Below are 6,459 nucleotides of genomic sequence, written 5' to 3'. Positions count from 1 at the left end.
GTTTCACCATGTTGACCAGGATGGTCTCGATCTCTTGACCTCGTGATCCACCCGCCTCGGCCTCCCAAAGTGCTGGGATTACAGGCTTGAGCCACTGCGCCTGGCCTATTCCTTCCTTTTTTATTGAATAGATACATACATCCTTCATATGTTTGCTTAGGTGGGAATCTGTTAGTGGTAAACACTGTCTTCATTAAAAAAATCTTTATTTCACCTTCAGTCTTGATTGATAGTTTAGCTGTGTATTAGGCTTCCAATTATTGTCTCAACACTTTGAAAGTGTTATTTCATTGAAATTCTGAATTTTTGTTGTTACTCTTGAGAACTATGCTTACAAATTAACTTATTTTTTTGTAGGTAAGCTATCTTTCTTTCTGGTTGTTTTTAAGATCCTCTTTGTTGTCATTTGTGTTCTGTATTTCCATTATAGGTTGTGAATTTAATTTTATTAAATCACTATGTACTGGGGGCATATAGTAATTCCTTAATCTGAAATTTCATGTCTTTTCACTAATTTTGTAAAAATTCCCAATCATTACCTCTTTACCTCTTTCAGATCTCATGTTTAACTTATGTTGGACTTCCTCATTCTGTCTTTCACATCTTATTCTTTCATAATTTCCATTTATATCTTTCTGTTAACTTCTGGGTAATTTCCTTATATCTTTCTTCTAGTATCCTAGTTTACTCTTCAGCTAGGTCTAATTTGCTTTCTGAATTCTTATTTTCATTAGCTAACCTTTTTCACTTATTAGGAGTGCTCTTTGGTTCATTTTCAAATCTGCTTGTTTTTCATGATCTTGTTTTTGTCTCATGTTTTCAATTTTGTGTCTATAATAATTTTAAAGAAAGTTGAGTTTTGTGGTTTCCAATGTCTTGTAAAAAATAAAACAAAACAAAACAGAAAAAGTTGAGTTTTGGCAGATGTCCGCATCTGCAAAAAGCAGCCATAGTCGAAATACAGAGCATTTCTCTCATCCCCAGAAGATTTCTCATGCTTCTTTACAGTCCATTTTTCCATTCACCCTGGTCCCACGAACCACTGATTGTTTTTTTTTTTCCACTACAGATTAATTTCTGCTTTCTAGAATTTTATTTTATTTTAAGATAGGATCTGTCTGGCTCTGTTGCCCAGGCTGGAGTGCAGTTGCAGGATCTTGGCTCACTGCAACTTCTGCCTCCTGGGGTCACGCAATCCGCCCACCTCAGCCTCCCAAGTAGCTGGGACCCCAAGTGCACACCACCATACCCAGCACATTTTTACATTTTTTGTAGAGACAGGGTTTTCCCATGTTGCCCAGGCTGGTCTTGAACTCCTGGGCTCAAGCAGTCCACCCTCCTCAGCCTCCCAATGTGCTGGGATTACTGCAACTACCTCACTCAGCCTGTTTTGAATTACTAGAAGATTTTTTTCCTTCTACCTCACTGGGTGAGCAAGGCAAGCTTTTTTATTTCTCTCTGGACAGATTTTTTTTCCTAGTCTGTTATCTTACTGAGTATAAACTTAAGAGTCTCAGCCTCTGGACAGGGATCTCAATGCCTTTTGTGGGCTCAAGATCTGTCTTCTGAACCTATGAGGGTGTTAAAGATTCTTTATGCTGCTAGGACAGCATATCATCAGCCACTAAACCTGCTCACTAATTCTTTGTTTCTGGTTCCTGGGGATTTCCCTTACTTTCTTGTGAGCTCAGTTTATCTGTATGTCAGTTCAGATCCAATCAGCAAAACGGAAACCACACCATAAACTCCATAAAGGAAACTGGTTTAAACCCTTGATGGAGGGCTAAAAAAGCAAAAAGGAATATTAAAGTAACTTTGATATAATAACTGCATAAAGGAGTTTTCTCATCCAGGACTGAAAAACAAAGGGAGGAAGGTTGAGGTTACCAGAACCTAGAAATCTGGAGGGATCTGGAGGAGCTGCGCCCAGATTCTCTGGGGAGAAGGTGTTGCCTGGTGCTGCTGGTTTCTCAAGCCCTCACGGGAGGAACCTGGAGGAGCTAGCTTCAGTTGAGCCTTACTTAGCTGATGCTAATGCCTCTGAGGGGCAGGAGGCTGGTTTTAGGAGTTTAGAAAGGAACTGGGAAGAACCAACTTCTGTTGTCAAGAAACACCAGGCTACAGGAAGGAGGAAGTCCCTTGTAGCCTCCTCTTGTCTTCTGTTTTCCCTTTAGCACCCCCTGCTGACAGGGAGCCAGTGAAATGGAGTTTAGTGGAGTCTAGGCCCCAGCATCACAAAGTAGAGCATAACAGGGTAGATGTGGAGCTGAGAAACAATACCTTAATAACTGGCACAGTCTAAAAGGATGTTTATTATATATATTTTTTTTCTTTTCTTTTTTTTTAAAGATGGGGTTTCACTATGTTGGCCAGGCTGGGCTCGAACTCCTGACCTTAAGTGATCCACCTGCCTCAGCCTCCCAAAGTGCTGGGATTACAGGCGTGAGCCATCACGCCCGGCTCTATTATATTTTTTTCTAAGCACTTCCAGACGTATTTAGTAGGAAGGTCTTCAGGTTATCTGGTCTGTTTTTTTGTATTGTTTACATTTTGAGACAGGGTCTTGCTCTGTCATTCAGGCTGGAATTCAGTGCATCATCATAGCTCACTGCAGCCTCGATCTCCTAGACTCAAGCTATCCTCCCACTTCAGCTTCCTGAGTAGCCTGAACTACAGGTGCACACCACTGTGACTGGCAACTCTTTGTATTTTTAGTAGAAACGAAGTCTTGCTATGTTGCCCGGCTAGTCTCAAACTCTGGAGCTCAAGCAATTCTGCCTTGGCTTCTCAAAATGCTGGTATTAAAAGCATGAGCCACCACACCCAGCCTGGTCTAGTGTATCAACAGTTAGTAATAGCAATAGGTAACTTTTTTTTTTTTTTTCCCAGCATATGCTGTGAACTAGGCACTTTTCTAAGCACTTTACAGAAACTACCTTTGGTTTGTTTGTTTTGAGATGGAGTCTTGCTCTCTTGCCCAGACTGGAGTACAGTGGCACAATCTTGGATCACTGCAACCTCCGCCTCCCAGGTTCAAGTGATTGTTTTGTCTCAGCCTCCCAAGTAGCTGGGATTACAGGCGCGCACCACTACCGCCCACATAATTTTTGTATTTTTAGTAGAGATGGGGGCTTCATCACATTGGCCAGTCTGGTCTCAAACTCCTGACCTCACATGATCTGCCCACCTCAGCTTCCCAGTTCTGAGATCACAGGCATGAGCCAGCACGGCCGGCCCCAGAAACTACTTCTTAAAGCTCTATGAGTTAAGTTCTATTATTACTATTCTCTCTTACAGAGAAGGCAACTGAGGCACAGATAGATTAAATAATCTCCTAAAAGCCACAAGTTTATAAATGATGGAGTTGATATCCTAATCCAAGCATTCTGGGTTCTACATCCCACATTCTGAACTTCTACGACATGCTGAGATTTCTTCCCTATGGCAAACCAAAATCGATCTTCTTGTAACTTTCACTTGTTAGTTCTGGTTTTGTATTCTTATAGTGGACTCATAAGTCTTTCTCCTCATCTGTGACAGCTGTGCGTATATTTGAAAAAAGTTTTCTTGTTCTCCGCTGGCTAAACGTGTGTAGTTCTTCCTCCACATTTGAAATTATATACTTCTAGACTCGTCACCATGGTCACTGGCATTCTTCCTCTGCAGATTCTTTAACTTTGCTCTTCAAAGATGGGGCATAGAGCCATCTTCTACTAATGCAACTTGAGACTGCACTGATGTTTTGGGTAGCTCTGTCAGATTCATGGTTTACTGAGCGTATACTTAATGGCCTCTCCTCTACCTCCCACTGTAGGCAACTTTTTTTTTTGGAGACAGGGTCTCACTCTGTCACCCAGACGGGAGTGCAGTGGCATGACTGAGTTCACTGCAGCCTTGATCTCCCAGACTCAAGCAATCCTCCCACCTCAGCCTCCTAAGTAGTTGGAACTACAGATGTGTGTCACCACACCTGGCTAATTTTTTTTATTTTTAGTAGAGACATGGTCTTGCTATGTTGCTCAGGGTAGTCTTGAACACTTGAGCTCAAGCAGTCCTCCCACCTTGACCTCTCAAAGTGCCGGGGTTATAGGTGTAAGCCATTGTGCCTGGCCTAGAGCAGCCTTTTTATAGTAGTTTGACTTCTGTACCAGTCTCTACTATTGTGATTGTCGGTTTGGCTCTCTTATGCTAAATACAGGACTTTATACTTAATCCTGTTAACTAGTTTCTTATTTTTGGTAACACCAGGCCGATTAAGATCTTTTTGCCTTATTAAATCTAAAAGCATTTTGTTTTGTTTTGTTTTGTTTTGTTTTGTTTGTTTTTGAGACGGAGTTTTGCTCTTGTTGCCCAGGCTGGAGTGCAGTGGTGCTATCTCGGCTCACCACAACCTCTGCCTCCCGGGTTCAAGTGATTCTCCTGCCTCAGCCTCCCAAGTAGTTGGTATCACAGGCGTGTGCCATCATACCTGGATAATTTTGTATTTTTAGTAGAGATGGGGTTTCTCCATGTTGGTCAGGTCTCAAACTCCTGACCTCAGGTGATCCACCCACTTTGGCCTCCCAAAGTGCCGGGATTACAGGCGTGAGCCACCGCACCCGGCCATCAAAACATTGTATTTTCTATCATTCACAGTTTAATCCAAAGCTTGACAACCAGGCCTTCTAGGTTTTCATTCTAAGTCTTTGGTAAAAAGGCTAAACCTGGTAGGTTTGAGAAGCAAATTCCATGTCACAGCACTATATGTTTTACTCCAGTTAGTGGAGGTTTTGAGGGAATAGTTTTGACTATTCCTCTGGCAAATTGGGGGAGGAGCTGTCTGGAAGGCCAGTATCTTGGGTCTCATTGAGGGGAGGAGAGAACCAAGGTAAAGGGTTGGCCATTAGGTAGTCAGTCGCCCTAATAAAGGGCCATTTGGCAGAAGTAAAATGATCTATCTGATGACTGTAGAAGGGAGAGAAGGCATTATTAGCATAGCGTGCTCCTGGGTTGAGGCTTCTGTTGGCGGCTGTGTTGCCTTCCCTTTTTGTCCAAAGGGCCAGTTTCTTTGAAGTTTGCACAGGAAATGCCAGTGAGTCAGCCTTGCAGATTTCTTCTGCCTTATTGCAGCTGAGGACAGGTTTATCTGGTGAGGAGGAAAGACTGCATATATTTCAGAGACGCTTGTTTTGCAAGTTGTCGAGTTTTTGGTACCCAGTGGCAAGGTGGATGCAATGCGACCTCAGCACTTGGTCCTCTGAGGTCATATTGCATCTACCTTACCACTGGGTACCAGTGTGTTAGCAGCAGTTGCATTCTGCCCTGTGAGTGGTCATTTGTTCAGTGCCTGTACTTCTGTGATGGTCTCAATGAGGAGTGAGGTAATTGCCTTGATTTCCTGCTTTTCTTGCTTTTCGGTGGTGTGACAGTGTGAGTTCTGGAGAAACCTCTTATTCCTATTAACATTTGCCACAATTGCTCTCTATTTATCCTTCATTTTCTGAATCTTTTTGACTGTCAGATGTCATGTTATTTAATCCCTATTTCAGCAAGTATTTCCTAAAAAATACTATTAACAGGAAACTTAAACATTGATTCGATACATCCAATATATAATACTTGTTCAGATTTCTCATATTTTCCCAATGATATCTTTTATTGACTTTTTACAAATTCAGGATTCATTGAAGGATCATGTATGCATTTATGCACTTAGTTGTCATGACTATCATGTCTTTAGTCTGCTTTAACTTTGAATAGTTCTTTTTAAATCTGAACTGTTCATAGCAGTGAACATTTTTGAAGAGTTTAGTTAGTAGAATGTTTCTTAATTGGATTTGTCTGATTGTTTCTTCTTGATTAGATTCAGGTTAGGCATTTTTGGTAGAACTATGTAGATTGATACAATAGTTTGATTGATGAGACTAACACTAAAATACATAGAAGCAGTATCTGATTTTGCAAGACAGTATATAATTTAGCAGTCATTTGTGTTGTCTAATCCATAAGCCCTATAGGAATTTACAGAAGAAGGAATTCAGTAAGACTTGGAATAACTAGTTGTAATAACTTGGAATTACTTTGGCAGAAAGATGGGGTTTGGAAGATGGACAGAATTGGAGCAGTTGGGATATGGTTAGATAATCTGTGATTTGGGCTTCCCATCCTACTATTAGGTTGTGTATCATTAAAAGTGACTTCGAGGATTCTGTATCTTCCATGGTGTTTGTACTGCTAGAAGCCTAATAGTATAGAGCTCTTGTTTTGGCATCAGACAGGTCTAGGGACTGTGCCCAGCATTTTGCCAGCTGTCTAACCTTGGGGAAGTTTCCTTTGCAAGATAGAGTATTAATAACTATTTAAAAGGTTACCGTGATGCTCACAGTGAAATACTACATAAGTATTTGAATTAAAATATTTGAATGCCTTTAGGAGGGTACAGCATTCTCTAGTTCTGCCATGTGCCCCACTAGATCATTT

General features: G+C 41.3%; 1 protein-coding gene across 1 annotated transcript in view; it reads left to right on the top strand.

Moving 5' to 3' along the window:
* Positions 1 to 6,459, top strand: part of NUMA1 (nuclear mitotic apparatus protein 1) — a 77,056-nt gene that overhangs the window by 2,655 nt on the left and 67,942 nt on the right. The window lies entirely within an intron of this gene.

Source organism: Cebus imitator, unplaced genomic scaffold (genome assembly GCF_001604975.1).
Source record: "Cebus imitator isolate Cc_AM_T3 unplaced genomic scaffold, Cebus_imitator-1.0 Scaffold79, whole genome shotgun sequence".
NCBI lineage: Eukaryota > Metazoa > Chordata > Mammalia > Primates > Cebidae > Cebus > Cebus imitator.
This window is presented reverse-complemented; position numbering and strand designations above follow the sequence as displayed.